Raw genomic sequence first — 17,271 nt, 5'->3', positions numbered from 1 at the left:
AATGTCTATAGCAGCTTTACTCCTAATGCCTAGCATACTTTAATCCAGATAACACAGGAATGTTATCTTCTAGGATAACCTTAGTCTTAGATTTGAGAGGACATGGGACCAGAAAGGACTACGCAGAAAGCTGCATAGCTCAGCTCAAGAAGGAGATAAATGATGAAAAGGAAAGCGAAGCAAGTGGTCCCTGGAAAGCCATGATGAGCCTGGAGATGAGGGCAGTCATGATCCCAGCTAGCTAAGTGAGCCCTGTCAAGGTGTATTTGAGCCTGAGAGCAGCGGTCCCACAAACTGTGCCTTGAATTTGTCCCTCATGTGCTTAACCAGAGTGTATGTTCCCTGTTGGAAAGGACGGGGAGAGAGAAGCCAGGGAAAGTGAGGTCTTTGAAGGGGACCTTCTCCATTTCCATGTCACCCACCGTCCAGTGAAACTTGTCACCCACGCCAAGCCTCAGGGGAGCTGTTTCTGCTTCCAGAGAACTGGCCCTTTAGCTGCCCGGCTGCTGGTCCATCCCTCATGGCTCTTCTGCCAGGCAAGGGCTGTGCCAGTGGGGATCCAGGAAGCCCCTGGCCCAGGGGCCCTCCGTCCACCCACACTGGCATGCATGCCCAACATGACATTTTTCCTGAGAGCGGAAATCACCTCGTCCAAACACAGAAAGGAAGAGACATTTGACAAGGAGATACATGAGCATTTTCTAGAGCAGGCCCTATGGCTTCAGATACTGCAGGCCAAGGACACACGTGGGGCTCCGTCCTAAGTCGGGACCTGGATCTGACACAGGAAATACTCGGGTAAACCTCCCACCTCAACACACACACACACACACACACACACACACACACACACACACTGGATGAAACTTCCCCTCTCGGTGATAGGGGAAAACCCGAGAAATGTGCCGTTTTTAGTAAGGGGGACTGCTGGAAAATATTGTTAGGAAAAAATAGAAATAAATAGAAATCTCTCCTGCTTTAAAAGTAAACAGTCCACAGGAAGCCACAGGACTATTTTAAAATCTCGTATTGAGAGTCCAGGAAAGATGTGATTGAGGACTCCAAAGAAGTAGCTGCTAAAAAATGAACCTGTCAGGGGCGCCTGGGTGGCTCAGTGGGTTAAGCCTCTGCCTTTGGCTCAGGTCATGATCTCAGGGTCCTGGAATTGAGCTCCACATCAAGCTCTCTGCTCAGCGGAGAGCCTGCTTCCTCCTCTCTCTCTCTCTGTCTGCCTCTCTGCTTACTTGTGTTCACTGTCAAATAAATAAATAAAATCTTAAAAAAAAAAGGAAAAAAAAATGAACCTGTTGGGATGCCTGGGGGGCTCAGTCAGTTAAGACGTTGCCTTCAGCTCAGGTCATGATCCCAGGGTCCTAAGATCAAGTCCTGCATTGGGAATCTGTGCTCAGCAGGGAGTCTGCTTCTCTCTCTGCCTCTGCCTGCCTCTCTGCCTGTGTGTGCTCTCTCTCTCTTTCTCTCTCTCTGACAAATAAATAAATAAATAAGAGAGAGAGAGAGAATGTTTAAAAAAAAAAAAAGAACCTCTCTCACTGGGCTGGTGAAATGGCAGGTCATTTGCAGAGGAAAGGTGTCCTTTCAAAAATGGGAACTGAGGGGCGCCTGGGTGGCTCAGTGGGTTAAGCCTCTGCCTTCGGTTCGGGTCATGATCTCAAGATCCTGGGATCGAGCCCCGCATCATGCTCTCTGCTCGGCAGGGAGCCTGCTTCTCCCTCTCTCTCTGCCTGCCTCTCTGCCTACTTGTGTTCTCTGTCTGTCAAATAAATAAATAAAATCTTTTTTAAAAAAATGGGAGCTGAGTCTCAGGAAACACAGGAATCCAGAAGCCCCTTCCGAGAGGCAGCAGGTGCTGGGCAGCTAGAGCGCTAAACCTGGCCCTGCCCAGCCACACCTGCACCACCTGCTGACAAGTTCAAGGTCCCGCTCTGGCCCTCTCTGTGCATTCTAAATCGTTCTCATAGGAGTGCGGGTTCTCTCATCCAGAAGCCCTTCTTTTATGGGCTGTCCTGATTAAGGTTTATGGATCAAAAGCGTGATTCAAGGAACTACTTTTTTTTTTTTTTTTAAGATTGTGTCTATTTATTTATTTGACAGAGAGAGACACAGCGAGAGAGGAAACACAAGCGGGGGTGGGGGGGTGGGAAGGAGAGAAGCAGGCTTCCTGCTGAGCAGGGAGCCTGATCCCAGGCAGGGGTTCAATCCCAGGACCCTAGGATCACGACCCAACCCGAGCCAAAGGCAGATGCTTAACGACTGCGCCCTTCAAGGAACTTCTTATATAAGAACGAGTAACACAGGCTGTTTCAAGTCAGAGATAAGCCTGGACCTCCTTGCCCCTGCCCCATGGAAAGCCCTTTGAGACAGACTATGAAGCAGGTGGAGGAACTGAGAAGAAGCCCCAGGTGCAAGAAGACAGAGCTGTGAGGGCTTAGCAGGTGGCGGGAAGCCCGAGGGAGGGAAGCAGGATGGGGGAGAGAGAAGGCCAGATCAGAAGACTTCGATCCGCCGCTCTGCTCTTCTCGGTTTATCCTTGAAGGCACACGCATGGGAATCAGATGAGAACCGGGCAGCAGGGGTTTCACAGCGTGGAGCCGCCTGACCTCGCCTCGAGTGCTCAGGGATGAAGACATTATTATGCCAAAGGAGGTCCGGGAAAGAGCGAGGACCCCTGTCAGAGCACAGAGGACCCAGGTGGAAAACAGATGTCAGTACTCATCTTGCTCGCTCGCAAGAGAATTGAGAAGAGAAAGCGTTCGTGTCAGGAAGCTTGTGGAAAAGGCTCGGGACTTCCAAGCGGCGGCGGCAGGGAGTACCCCCGACAAGCTTAGCAAGGGGTGCTTGGGGAGGAATGGCAGAAAGCCGTCTTTTACCCAGGAAGCTGCAAACATCTGGAACTAATCCTCCCTAGAGATGGGAGGGAGGCAAACAGAAATGGGTTCAAGGAGGGTTTTGATCACTTCAGGGCTGGGAGGGCAGAGGGATCACTGAGGGAAGCTGGGCATGTTTGGGATGGAGGCCTAAGCGCTTGAGGCTGGTGTCTTGGAGCACCAGCAGGCTTTCCCCGCAAGCTTTGCAGACCGGGCGGACCAAGGGCTGGGCCAGACGGCAGGGCAGGAGCTGCTGAGCCTGCAAACCCACCCCAGGGGCCCGACCCCGCTCTCTTCCCCCGCCCCCACCCATACGTGCCAACCTCTAGTCCCTGAGAAGGACTACGGACGCCCTTGTCCGTGGGCTTTGAGCCGTCCCTGAGCTCGCTTTTTCCCTCCAGGTCCCTTTAGCTCAACAGAAAAAAGCTCATTTTTCCACAGATATCACTCACGGGCAGGGGTCAGATGTGAGGTTTCTACGTTCAGGGCCAGGGGGAGGGGCAGGGAGAGCCTTGAGAAAAGATCTGATCGTCAGAAGGAGGAGGAGGAGCTAAGCGTAGAGGAGAGAAAGGCAGTGGTGACCCGTAGCGGTGGTCACATGGCGACAGGGAGGTACAGCTGGAGGGGAGGGGGATTATGGAAGAAGTGGTACCGGAGGTGAAGGAGCATTGATGGAGCAGGTGACAGTGGAAGGGGCAGTGGACGCAGGGGACCCAGGTTGGTAGAGGTGATGTGGGAGATGAAGCCAGTGAAGATAAAGGTAGGGGTGGGCTGGAGGTGATGATTAGTGGAGGCGGTAAATCAAGAAGTCGGAGCCAGAGCAGTCAAGGAGGGCTTCCTGGAGTGTGTGGGCATTGAACCCGCACTCCGGACTCCTGGAATTTAGCTAGAGAAGACAGAGCAGGACATCCCAAGCCAGGGGCCTGTGAGGGAGAATCTGTGGGGAGAGAAGAAGTAGGCTGTGCCTGTGGGGTGGGGAAGAGAGCCCCCTGGGAGGGGGAGGGGGTGCAGGCTGGGCTGGCCTGGGGAATGGAGCACAACGAGGAGAGGAAACCCAGATAGAAGAGTTCAGATTCTGTGTGGTGAACGGAGAGCCCAGGAAGCCTGGGCTGTCGGGGAAGAAGGTGTGCTGTGCGTGATCTGGGAATGGTGAGTCGTCTGCTGGGAGGTGTAGTATTCGGCTCTAGGAGCTGCTGAACCCTCAGGAGCCCAGGGATGAGCGCCAAGATCCTGGCAGGGAAGGCGCTGGCTCTGGCAGGAGGATCTTCTAACCCTAAGTCTTAGCTGATTTGCTGTTTCTTTCCCGGGGTCCAGATTCCAACCATTCCTCCCCCAATACCTTAACTCCAATTCAGTGACCCCCGAGGAATCAGGATGCCTTTTTGTCAGATCCGACGCTCTGTCGGGCCACACTGCAGTGGCCAACAGGCTTGTGAGAGCTGACTGGGCCAGGGTCCTTTCAACTTCAAGTTCAGTGACATAACGGGAGTTTGGTATCAGCTGTGGTGAGAGCATTTATACCACAGAGACTGGAAACGCTGTAAGTTGGCTTTTCTGTTCCTGGAGATCCAATTGTTAAACATTAAACCCTGACTCTCTGGGAACCACCAAAAGGAGTAAGGACACTCCCTGTGCTAGGCTTGGGCCCAAAACGTGTCTCTGCATTCTAACATCACTTGTGGTGTGTTTCAAACTTAACCCATGTTGCAGTAATTTCGAATCCCCAATAGGCAGGGAAACCCATCAGGCAGGGCTGGGTATTTTCCCCAACTTCTTCTTATGAGAAAATTCAAAGGTACAGAAAAGTTGAAGGAACATACAAGGACCATGTATACAATTTCCGAATATGTATTCAGATTTTCCTCTATTGTTCCAAGAATGTCTTTTTCTGTCTTCTCTCCCAAACAAGGATCACATTAAAGCTCCCCGTTGCCTTGAGTTGTTTTGCTCTTTTCACTGTTTTCCTTCTTCTTTAGTTTCTTTTAATCTAGAGCAAGGGTCTGGAGGTTTCTGGAAAGGGCCAGATAGTAAATATTTCACATTTTGCAAACCAAGAAGAAAAATCAAGGTTGGTACTTAGATGAACAACCACTGAAAAACACAAAAGACTTTCCTAGCTCACCGCTGTACAAAACAAACTAACAAACAAACAAAACCCAAAAAAAGCAATGAGCTAGATTTATCCTATGATCTATAGGTTACCAATGTCTGAGTTAGAGCTCTCTGCCCTCCCCCCACCCCCGCCGTGACCTCGCATGTGTGATCTGTGCATTTGCCCAGGGCCCTGGGTGCTCACGAGGACCCAGAGCTTGGTTTGATGTCCTGCGACTGCTTTTCTGAAGTTCTTCATTTCTCCTGAAATTTTATCTTTAACTCGTAAGTGAAGTCTGATGAGCAGACCACAGATTACGTGCACGAGCGAAGGAGAAACGCACAGTATGTGTGTGAGCTGCCATTCCGGGCCACCTATCCGTGGATCTTGCCCCAGAGTCCCGTGAGCACACAGTTCCGGTGGACCCACGATGGATGTTACATCTACAGCAGAGCAAGTGCAGCCCCTTTGTTCAAACCAGAGGCATTCTATTCAAACCAGAACTGACTTCAAATGCAGAAAGAAGGCAAGAGAGGGTCTAAGAAACACACGTGACCAACGGACACTGTCACACCCTTTCCTACTACCTTACATCCCTTACAGTGTCCCTGTAACTTACACACCGCAGAAGAGGACATTCAAGGAAAGGGAAAGATGAGCCATCTTTTCCTTCCAGAACGCCTGCCTTCCTTCCTTCCTTCCTCCCTCTCTCCCTTTCCTTTCCTTCTTTCAAAGGTTATTTATTTATTTCAGAGAGAGAAAGAGAGAGAGACTGCAAACATGAGCAGGGGGAGGGGCAGAGGGAGGAGGAGACTTCCTGCTGAGCCAGGAGCCCAACACCAGACTTGATCCCAGGATCCTGGATCATGACCTGAGCTGAAGGCAGACGCCTAACTGACTGAGCCACCCAGGCGTCCCTAACTCCTTATTTATAAATACATGGATGGTAGAGAGGGTTGGCAGAGTGTATCAAGAAATGACACAAACACAGTTGTTAGTTTTGTGCAACGTTGCCACTGTGGTGGTAAGAATCAAATGCCCACGCATGTACACAGTACAAAACATGAAATGTGTCATTTTGCTATTTCCACATCTGAGTTAAATGTTTTTACCTTTGTGTTTAAAAGTGGCATTGTGCAATGTTGAGTTTACATATATTACATACCAGTAACGTAAAATTCTATTCTTTTCTTAAGATAGCACTAAATAAGCCTAAAAAACATCATGACCAATCGAGAGAGAGAGAAACTGTGAAAGAAAGGAGTATCTTTAACAGCCCTGTTTTCTTTCTTTTTGAACATGAGGCCCTCCCCCACATTTGCCCTTTGTGTTGGGCCCCCCAAATTACGCAGACAGACCAACGATGCCGGCTTTTTGAAGAGACTCTGTAGAAGGTCCCATATTATCGAATTGCATCCAAATGGGGTTTATTTCATTTGTTCCTCAAGCTTCATATTTCTTTTTTTTAAACTTTTTAATTTTTGACTTTGTAAAAGATTTGTATTTAGCCATCTGAGAGAGACAGAGTGAAAGGGAGGGCGTGACTGGGAGGGGGCGAGCTGCAGAGGGAGAAGCAGGCTCCCTGCCGAGGAGGGCACCCGATGCGGGGCTCAATCCCAGGACCCTGAGATCATGACCTGAGCTGAAGGTACACCTCTGGGCACATTTTTCTCTTTGAAGTCAGTAATCGTGCGGAGTGTTACTTTGGCCCTGGGCCGTGCCATCGTGACATCTGACCTAATGATTTTGGCATCTCTCGATGATCTTTGCCTTAATTAATTATTACACTGGAGTTTGTAAAACATATTCCTAATTCCATCACTCTTTTTATATGTGCAAATAGACCTCCCTCATTTAAAAAGAGAGAGCTTTCCTTACCCCTCACTTCTGTATTTAATTTTGGCGGGACATCCCGAAGGACTCTTAGTATTAATTAATTACCATTATTGTTCCCTGTGATTTGGCTCAAACTGGGCCACATCTGTTCCGAGGATGCTCTTTCCATTTGGCTGCTGTGTTCTGTTGACATGACTTACAGTGATCTTTGAGCATCTCCCTGCTTTCTGACACAGAATGTTCCAGGCTCCTCTTGTAGTTTTCCTGCATAGTGTTTAGAATCCAAGACCTGGGCATGGCATGAACTCACTGTCACTGGAATAGAACTGCTTTATTTGCTTTTCTTTTTTTTTTTTCTTTTTTCTTTTGTTTATTTTTTCTTTTCTTTTTCTTTCTTTTTCTTTTTCTTTTTCTTTTTCTTTAAGTGAACTCTCTCCCCAACATGGGGCTCGAACTCATGACCCCAAGATCAAGAGTCACATGCTTGGGGCAACCGGATGACTCAGTCGGTTAAGCATCTGACTTGTGGACCTCAGCTCAGGTCTTGATTTCAATGCCGTGAATTCAAGCCCCACTTTGGGCTCAAAAACGAATCATATGCTCTACTCACTGAGCCAGCTAGGTACCGTGCCCTTTTATGTGCTTTTCAGAGAACAGAGATAGAAAATAAACTTTTCGAAGCCATGCACCTGTATTATAATTTTTAATGCTAGTTTAATCCTGCATGTTTTATTTTCTAAATTTCTTTTATTTTTTATTTGTGTCTCTGTTCTCTTATACTGAAGATCTCGGTTCCTAGTAAAATTAATATATTTTCTTATTTGCTTTATTCTACAAAAATAAAATAGTTTCAAAATTACGATACTAATATTACCTCTAACAATAAAATGACTAAGTGCAATCTAAATTTTCTTTTAAAATGTCTTTTTCTCCTTAGCATAAATTCCACTGTAGTCAGAATATTGTACTTAGAAGTTGTTTGAAGTAGTAATTCCCGCCTGAAAATTAATATTATCAGTTTAACATGGAGTTAGGTTCATCTGATTCTCTTTGTATCTGGTTTTAGGGTTTGCTTTTTTCTTCTATTTAATTTTACTTTCAAACCTATAAGACATTTACTAAGTTTCAAAGTTAAGAAAGGACTTAACTCCTAAAAGTCTACCTATGGTCTTTATCTTCCCCAGCTTATGCCGCAGTTGTGTCAATACCTAGTTACTATCTCCATTTCTTTCTTACACAGAAGGTAACACTATGTACTACTCATGATGGGACCCACCAATTCATTCAACGAGTCCCCTACTGGTGGGCATTTGGGTTCTTCCCATCTTTTGCTTTTATAAATAATGCCACAATGAATAACCATGTTCTCCTTTGCTGAGTTGTACCTTCAAAGTAGATCCCTGCAGTGAGACGGAGAGGGGGCGGGTAGGGGGAGTGGTGGTGGTGTGGTGGTGGTTGTCAAAGGGTACTCGCCTACCCCACTGGCTTGGATGTCGAGTTCCCTGTCATTTTGTGCTCCCACAGCACAGTCTCAGAGTGAACCATCATACTTTGGGATTTTAGCAATTTAATAAGTAAGGAATGATGGTTCGATGAAGTGTTAATATGCATTTCTCTAAGAGTGAGACTGAATGCAGTTTTCTATGTTCGAGCCGTTTGCCTTTTTCCTGTGAACTGTCTGAGCATGTCGCTCACCCATTTTTCTAGTACGTTTCTGCTCCTTTCCTCCTCAGTTCAAAGAGCGATTTATATGTCAATGCTCTATCTGGATTTAGACTGTGAATATCCATTCCTCCTCTCCCCGAAATGGGTCATTTGTCTTCTGACTTTGTTTATGCTGGTTTCAGATGGGTTTTGGAGGACCTCAGGCCACTTTTGTCCCTGCCCAGGCCAAGAAAGCTGCCCAGAATCAGATGTGTCAACATCCAGGAGCTGGTGAGACAGGGGGCCGTGGAGACCAGCGTGAGCCTGGTGAGGGCCACCGCCACTCCTGCCCTCCCAGAGCTCAGGGGAGTCAGCAAACAGTGGGGAAGCCGCCCTCAGGGAGAGGCCAGGGGTCAGATCCCGCCACAGGCTGCGTTTGTACAGAGAATGTGAAATTCCTCCTGAGCTCGGCAGGACGTGGCGTTTGGACTCTGGTGAGCAAAGCATTCCATACCCCACCCAGAACGAGGCATGAAGGCGGCCAGTCATGAGAGGGGAGGGGCAGGACCCTGAGTCAGTCCTTCTGACTGGGACCCTTTGCTGACTCACCCATGCTGTGGGTCCTTCCCATACCTGGAAGGAGAGAAAAAACACCAGAGATCCCGATTCTAGGGCTGGGGGAATGTTCGTGTTCCCAGCTGCCTTCCTTTGGGAATGTGAAACATGAAGCCTAAGATTATACGTGATAATAGTGAGTGTTAATATCTCTTGGCACTCACATGGTTCAGTTCGAGCGAGAAGAAATGTCCCCTTCTGTGGGCCCAGACTGGTTGAGCGTTGGCAGCTCCTTATGGCCAGATCTGAAATGTACCAGGGATGTCGTGAATGTTTTCTGCGTGTCACCTCATTTGATTCTCGGGGCTCTGCAAGACAGGTTCTCACCTGAAGAATCAAGGCCCAGAGAGCCAAGGCCCACCCTTGGCACCTGCCTCTTCTGTCTTCCTGTCTGCCTCCAAGATTCCTTCCAGAGCAGCACTCACTCTCCGCCAAGGGCAACCTTCAGCCGGCAGGGACAGGAACTGGTGGATTGGCACGGACGTCGGAGGCATGTCCCCCATGATTTCCCAGGTGGCCCCCAGTGACACGGAGCTTCAGTTGCACATTCTGTCACCTGCCCAGTAATGCACTCTGTATGGGCCTTCCCCTTTTCCCTGGTGCGTGTGGGACACTTGGTTTCCAGTTCCGACTGCGCTCGTTAGTTACATGGCACTCACTCTGGGTCTCAGTTTATCCGCAGGAAAGTGGGGCTACCATCTCTGCACAGCGCATGGTGAGGAAATGCTGGTCGGAGACCATGAGTTCGCTGAGGCCATGCCTGGGAGCCAGTCCTGCCCAGCCAAGGGGTCGACATGAGGGCTGTGTCGCATCACCATCAGTGATGCTGGAGCGAAGACAGCAGGCTGATTCTATGGAACCCAGGGAGTCAGTAAATTCCAGAACAGCAGCAAAAATGAAACTAATGGGCCTCTCCCTTTACCCCCTCTGTCCTTTCTCTAGGCCTGAATGCGCCAGTCCCCCTGGCTCCTGAGCAAGCATCTGACCTGGCCACTCATCTTCTGCATTTTCTAACAGGTCCACGATGGCTAGGAGCCAGGCTAGGAGCGTTTTAATCCCATCAGCCTGCTCCTGAGAGCTGTCCTTGACTTCAGCGAGAGAAAGGAGGATTGGCATTCAGGGAGCGGCTACTCCGATAAATGCTTTCCATAAATGATCCTTTCCAGCCCTCTTCGCTCAGGAGTTTCACTTTAGGGACAAGGGAACCAAAGTCCAGAGGCTGGTGTCTCAGTTCTCTCTGCAAAATGTGGGAGAGCCAGAGTGCGAACCCAGGACGGTCTGCCTCCCGAAGCCTGTGTTCCTCCAGCATTCTAGACACGCCCCATCGGGAGGCCACACGTGGCATCCAGGGTCCCTGTCATGGCTCACAAATCTTTAAGAACTGTCTTCAGTGCCAAAAAAAAAAAAAAAAAAAAAAAAAAGACTAGTCTCATTGAAATTTGGTTGTGCATTATTGCTTACCCACAGGCCCTCTCCCTTTCCCCCTGGAAGCAGCCCAGTGTGGAAGTCAAACAGGTAGACTCAGGTATCAGACCAAGTGGGTTTGAATCTACTTTCCTGCTAGGGGATCTCAGAAAAGCTACTTAAAAGTCTTGGTGCCTCAGTTTCCTCTTATGTAAACCGAGGACAAGGGAATCCTATCATATCTCCCTGGAAGGGGCTATGAGGACAAAACAAGGTAATGGACGCATGTAAATTGCTTAGCACCTTGTGTAGAGCATAAAGGGTGTTTAGGAACGCTGGCAATTACCATCCTTCCCAGGGAAGCCCTGGAGGGCTGTCTATCCTTTCCCTGTGTGGTTAGGGCTCCTTCCTCTCTGCTCCCCCAGGCTGCCTGTCATTGTCATCTAATCTCTGGGCATTGGCATTGACCCCTCCTTACACCAGGCGTAGGTAATGCTCTCCGAGGGCTGCAGTCATTCCCAGACCAGGTGGGCTGGGGGTGGGGGGTGGGGGCTCTTAGCAGGATGACCAGCCAACCTGCTAATCACTCCTTGCAGACCTTGAACCATGAACACTTTCAGGATATTCTCTTCTCCAGGCAGCAAGAACAATGCCCAGCTGAGAACAGGCAATGGATGAATGAGCGCCAAGTGACTAGTAGCTATTTTTAATTTTAAAACATCAACCATCTCCACGGAGAAAAGTCAAGACCGTTTGGAGAAGGGGCTGGGAGTAGTTCCTCAAATAGCGCCAAACTCCCTGGACCTGTGAGTAACCCCACCTCCCTGGGGAGCGAGCTCATTTGCATGGATAAATTCTGATCTGTGGTTTCGCAAATCAGTGCTTCTTTGTGTCCCTCACAGTGCTGTGCACACAGTAGGAGCTCAATAAATAGGTGTTTATTTACTGAATACTCCCGAGCCCCTGAATTTGCAAACAGAAACCAGAATCGGAGTCTCCTCCCTTTCGGGCCAGGCCTTGGTCCATCTGGAAAGACAGATGACCATTCACCGGCCGGCTCCCTCTGGGAATACCGTCCTGGCTCCAAGCGGGGCTGCTGAAAGGGGGCCATTCTCTCATCTCAGAAGGGCCTCAGACACTTCACAGTGAGGATTTTTTTTTCTCAACTGCCTCACTTGACCTTTGAGCCTAATGGGCAGTGGGCAAAGCCCGGGGAAAGGCCTGTCACAAATAACCTTCCACCAGCGCACGGCTCAGTCTGCACTCTTGTATTTCCCACTCGGCACGCTCTGGGCTTTCAGGGACCTTGGAAAGCACAAAAGACCACAACATTCCCCTCCTTCCCTGCAGAGCAAAAGTTAGAGGCTCCTTCCTGTGGCCTCAGAACCTGGACCACCATGTTCTCCTTTTCCCTGTCCCCCTCCGCCACGGCAGGGGACCACGGGGCTCAGTTATCTTAAATTGTAATGGAAGTACTGACCAACCAGCGTGAGGATTCCAGACAGCCCACACAACTATAGCACACCTCCCTTTGTTGACTGGCATGCTTGGGAAGGACAGGTACTATGGGTCACTGGCCCAAGTACTGTGGGTCATTGTGCCCCAGTTGAGTTGGCTTTGGGGTGGCTAGTGGAGAGAGAAGGGAGGGTACAGTGGAGTCAGGTGGGAGGGTGTGGCGTGTGAGCGTATGTTGAGGGAAGAAAGAAAGATCTAACAGGAGACACTCTGGGATCTCCTGAGAGGCACAAGTCAGCCAGTGTCATCTCGTTTTTGGTATCTTACCTTAAATGTCTAACATTTTCATGAGCTCATTTACCGGAGACCATACAGGACACAGCACCATGACCTCAAAACAGGTCTATATACTAGTCCAAGGGCTTAGATTCTGGGCACTAGACAGCCTGAGTTCGAATTCCCATTTGTCTGGTGACCTTGGGCTGCCAGAAACTACACTAAATGTCAGTTTCATCTGTCCCAAGACAAGTACCAGTACTTCCTTGCTTGTAGGACTGGGATGTGGAGGTATGGGACCTAGCATATCGTTCAGTGCTGAGCCTGCATCAGCTCCCGTAAGTATCAGGTGCAAAGGCAGAGGCGTGCACAGGCAGCAAGAGGTTGTCCTATCCAACTAGAACTGGGGGCGAGTGTGAAATGTCACAAGAAATGGCACAAAAGACAGATGGGAAGCCATGCTTTGGCTGTGGCCCATGGGAAATTTATACTTAATTCAGTGGTCATGGGGAGCTATTGAACGTTTGGGAACAGGAGAGAGATGAGAACAGCGCTGGTACCTGGGAATGAGGTGAGAATGGACAGTGTAGACAGAGGCGTGTTCAGCCTGTGGCCTTGCCACCAACACCCTTCTGTTCAGATCGGGTCAGACCAGCCCCACCCCCCAGCTCCCCACCCTCAGCCTAGGCAGCAAACAAAGGCAGCCTTGCCATTGAGGATCGTGGCTTTCGTCTGTCCTGCCCCTGGACATGAACGTGAAATCTTGCTCGAATTTGATGAGTAAAAATAACAGGACTCAGTGAGAAACAGCGGCTCTGTCCTCCTCCTCAGCGAGGCCCCTGGTTTACTGAACGGTGGTCCAGGGCGAGAGACTAGTTTTCACACGTGTTTCTTCTCACTTCCCTGGGATTTCTTTCCTCCCCCCGCCCTTCTTTTCCCTCTGCAGTGTTCTTTGCCAGTCTCTGATAAGGGGATCCTTAGCAAAGAACGCCCCAGGTCTGGCATTCTGTCCCGTGCTGGGGTCATGTTGAATCTGTCGGTAGGGAGACCTGGGGCCAGCGGGGCGCGATCTGTGGAAGTCAATGGAATCACAGTGAAGGAACAGGCTTTGGAGTCAGGCCACGGGACCCCTGAGGGCGGACACTGGGTCCGCTTTGTTCTCTATGTATTCGCGGCATTTGGAACAGTGCCTGGCACCCAGCGGGGGCTCGATGCACGATGCACGGAGGCTAAGTCTGAGCAGCGAGCGCTGGGACGGCTGCCCATCGGGAGGAGCTGTGGGAGTGTGAGCCACGCCCCCCACGCCCCCTACGCCCCGCAGGGTCAGGGGAGGTGCAGCTCAGGTGCTTTGCGGCCCTCTGCCAGGCGTTGGCAAAGGGCAGCCACTCCTCGTGGTGGGCCGTGGGAGGTGGGCAAGGAGCACGTGGAGGAGAGAGGGCAGGTGGGCAGGGGTGTGTTGAGATCTACCTCCACGGAGGAGTCTGGCCGAGGAAAGCTCAGAGAGAAATACTAAGTCAAAACAGCTGGCGCCCAGGTCCTCCTCTGCCCCACCCCCACCCGCACCCCCATCCACGCCCGCCCCGGGCGTCACCGTGACAAGGGCACCTGCACCGCCTGCGTAGGCGGCGGGTGCCCGTGACCCACCGGCTGGGGGCCCACGCAAGCAGGGTCGGGGCCCGGCGGTCCAGGGCCGCGCTGAGCCCCGGACAGGGCCCCAGGAGTCCTGGCACAGCGCCGCTCCCGCCGGCGTCCGCGGCAGGCGGCACGTCCCCCTGCCGGCGCGGTCGCGACGCCGGGCCGCGCGCGCGGGACGCAGGGGACCCCGGGAGGTCTGGGCCCAGGGCACGCATCCGAGGCCGCCGAACAAGGGCGGGCTTTGTGCAGCGGGCGGGCAGCAGGACGGCCAGTCCCCCGCGCCCCTCCCGGCCCCGGCCCCGCCGCTGCCCGCGGATTCCTGCGGCCGCCGGCTCTTGGCACCGCGGCGCGGCGGGCGGCGGGCTCAGCCCCGGGCGCTGGCGCTCCCCGTCTCGCCCGCAGAGGAGCGCCGCAGCGGGAGGAGGCTCCCGGACGTGGGAGGGAGCCAAATGGTCCACCCAGGCAAGGCCGCGATCTCTGCGCAAGCTTGCTCTCCGCGCGAGACGGTTCCAGGTCCAACGGGGCCCACCTGGCGCCTCTTCCCCACCTGAAGGGGCCCAAAGGATTGCCCCGGCGGAGGTAGGGGGTCCTCCCTCCCGGCCCCAGTGCCCAGCCTCCCGCGGTCCTCAGGAGTGAGGGGGCTTGCACACCTGAGACACCTGAGTGACCGGGTCCCACTGCCATGGGAAGTCCATGCTGAGCCCAGCCCGGCCCGCCCGAGCAGGTGGCAGCCTGAGGAAGGTCCCTCAGGTTCTCACCCAAGCCACGCCCACTTGGGGGTCCATTCCCCAGCCTCTCTCCCAGACCTGACTAGGGTCAATGTGACCTTGAGAAGGGAATTGTTGGAATGCTCTCTGGGCTTTCTTACACAGCTGGAAAATGTCCACGCAAAGGAGTGTGACATTTCGGGAGCAACTTGGCAGCACCTGGCAAGGCCTTTAAATCGTTCTTCCTTCTGATCCGCAGCTTCAAGTTCATCCCAAGGGAGGAATTATAAATGTGCACAAAGATGTTCACTGTGGCATTACTCATAATACCAAAGCAATTGGAAACAAATTTATAGCCAGCAATAAACTATTACATAGACATTACAAGGCACGGACATGAGAAAAATTGTCATGATATACATTCAGTGGGGAAAAATGAAAGCCACAAAAGTCATATGTTTTCAGTTGTAACTGCTCTGGTAGGTCCTGAGGAAGCCAGTGTTCTGAGTATGCAGAAACAGAATGCTAAAATAAAGAGAAACCAGGATTTCCAAATATACACCCCTAACGATATATAGCACAGCGTTTTCTGGATGACCAAATGAAACACTACTAGCCAGCATTCACTTAGTGCTTATGATGTAGAGGGAAATTTTTAAAAACCAGATGAGGACAACAGGAAATCAGAAAAGGGGCAAAAGATGCATAGGAAATATAGGACAAATAGAAAACAAACAGTAGGATGGCAAAAATAGAAACTACCACCAATTATTACAGATGGTTAAAGTCTAAACTCAACATGTAAAATTGTCTGATCTGGTTAAACCATATGCACAAATCAGAAAGTAACAGAATTAGAAGGAGAAATTAATAAATCCACAATCTTACATGTAATACTTAGAAGAGAAACAATCAACACAAAAAGAGAAAAGCTAAAAGTAGGGCTGAGAGGATACACCAAGAAATACAACTGTCCCTTCTCTCCCCCCACAAAGCTGCTCTGGTTAACTTTAAGGGACTTGACTTTAAGGAAAAAACAATTATTGAGAATATCAATAGCTACATGATTATAAAAGGAGTAATTCACTAGGAAGCTGTAACAATTGCAAAAACAGGGGTGCCTCGGTGGCTCAGTCATTATAGCCAGCAATAAACTATTACATAGACATTACAAGGCACGGACCTGAACCTCCAGTTCAGGTCATGATCTAGGGCCTGGGCTGGCTCAGGCCATGATCTAGGGTCCTGGGATGGAGCCCCAGGTCAGGCCCCCTGCTCCGTGGGAAGCCTGCTTCTCCCTCTCCCACTCCCCCTGCTTGTGTTCCTTGTCTTGCTATGTCTATCTGTCAAATAAATAAGTAAAATCCTTTTAAAATTTTCAAAAATATAGTAAGTTTAGCATCCAAATTTATAAAAGAAAAAGTGGCAGAGTTACAAAGAAAACTGTAAAAGCGCTCAATCATAATGGTAGATTTTTATTACATTTCTCTCAGTAACTGATATGCCAAGTAGACAAAAATTTAAACAGGACAGAATGATTAATCCAATTAAGTTTAATCTATGAACATGTATAGAACCATACATTTCTACATGTACCTAGCACTTAGAAATACTTTTCAAGAATGTATAACACATTTATGAAAATTAATTATTTACAAAGGCACAAAGCAAATCACGGTAAAAACTAGAATCAGTATCATATACACCATATGCTCCAAATGTAGTGCAATTAATTATACAGAAATCAAGAACCAAGAGAAAACAAATAAAACAGTGTACATTTTTGGAAAATTTAAAACACGCTACTGGGTAACTCAGGGGTTACAGAAAAACCGAAATTAGAAATTAGGAGTTATTTACAAAGGAATGACATCGAAATTGCTATGTATCAACATTTAGGGGATGCCTTTCTCCTTTCTTCCCCTCTTTGAGCCATACCTAAGCTGTTAGGTAGACAGAGCCAGGTAACTGACAGGTAACTGACAGGTGCCCACAGAGAGATGACCTGGAATGGATGTAGCCGCCTAAGGGGAGTAAGGAGCATGTCCATGCGCTGGGGAGGATGGCCTGGGGAGTCAGACCCTCCGCTGAGAGACAAGGGCAACTGCGTAATGAAGAAGCCTGGTGAGGGTGCTGAAACCCAAAGATGGTGAGGACAGCATCCACCAGCCTACCAGGGTACACTGATGGGAGGTGCCAGAGTCCACTGCGTGAGAAGGACACCCACAGACCTCACACTAATGCCTCCAATTCAATCGACATCAAGCGTTCATGCAGTTGTCTCCTCTCCATAGGTACAACTTTCTTCTCCAACAGTGAGAAACTTGGCTCTCGTGATCCCTAAGATACTGACACAGCTGGTCCATCCCCCTTGAAAACAGTCTCCATCACTGCTGCCTCCCTCCCACCCCTGCCAAGCAGACAGACCTTCTAACCCGACTGGGTCTCTGACAGTTTTTTGTACTTTATTTTTTTTAAAAATGCCAATTTTTTGTACTTTAGTCCAAAGGACCAATTTTTTGTACTTTACTTGAAACTTTTCTGTAAGTTGGAGATTATGTTTTAAAACTTCATTTAAAAACCATGCAGCATACAGATAAAGTAGTAAAGCAACATTTTATAGCATAAAGGCTAATATGAGAAAAGATTAAAACTCAATCAACGAAGTACCAAGACATTTGAGGAAGAAAAACAGAGTAAATCTAAAGAAAGTAGAAGAAAG

General features: G+C 49.7%; 1 protein-coding gene and 1 long non-coding RNA gene across 3 annotated transcripts in view; both read right to left on the bottom strand.

The window, feature by feature from the left end:
- LOC116591999 overlaps positions 1–17,271 on the bottom strand; it is a 92,440-nt gene that overhangs the window by 21,347 nt on the left and 53,822 nt on the right. The window lies entirely within an intron of this gene.
- On the bottom strand, positions 4,730–9,915 carry LOC116590366. Of its 2 annotated transcripts, none has more exons than XR_004285566.1 (3): positions 9,400–9,915; positions 9,237–9,317; positions 4,730–4,976 (listed from the first exon to the last, which is right to left on the bottom strand). It is a non-coding gene; the product is annotated as an uncharacterized LOC116590366 (long non-coding RNA). The 2 variants fall into 2 exon arrangements; XR_004285565.1 differs by having other exon boundaries at positions 4,871–4,895; positions 9,400–9,913.

This window comes from Mustela erminea, chromosome 5 (genome assembly GCF_009829155.1).
Source record: "Mustela erminea isolate mMusErm1 chromosome 5, mMusErm1.Pri, whole genome shotgun sequence".
In the NCBI taxonomy this organism is placed as follows: Eukaryota; Metazoa; Chordata; class Mammalia; order Carnivora; family Mustelidae; genus Mustela; species Mustela erminea.
Note: the sequence above shows the minus strand (reverse complement) of the source record. Positions and strands in the feature narration are given on the sequence as shown.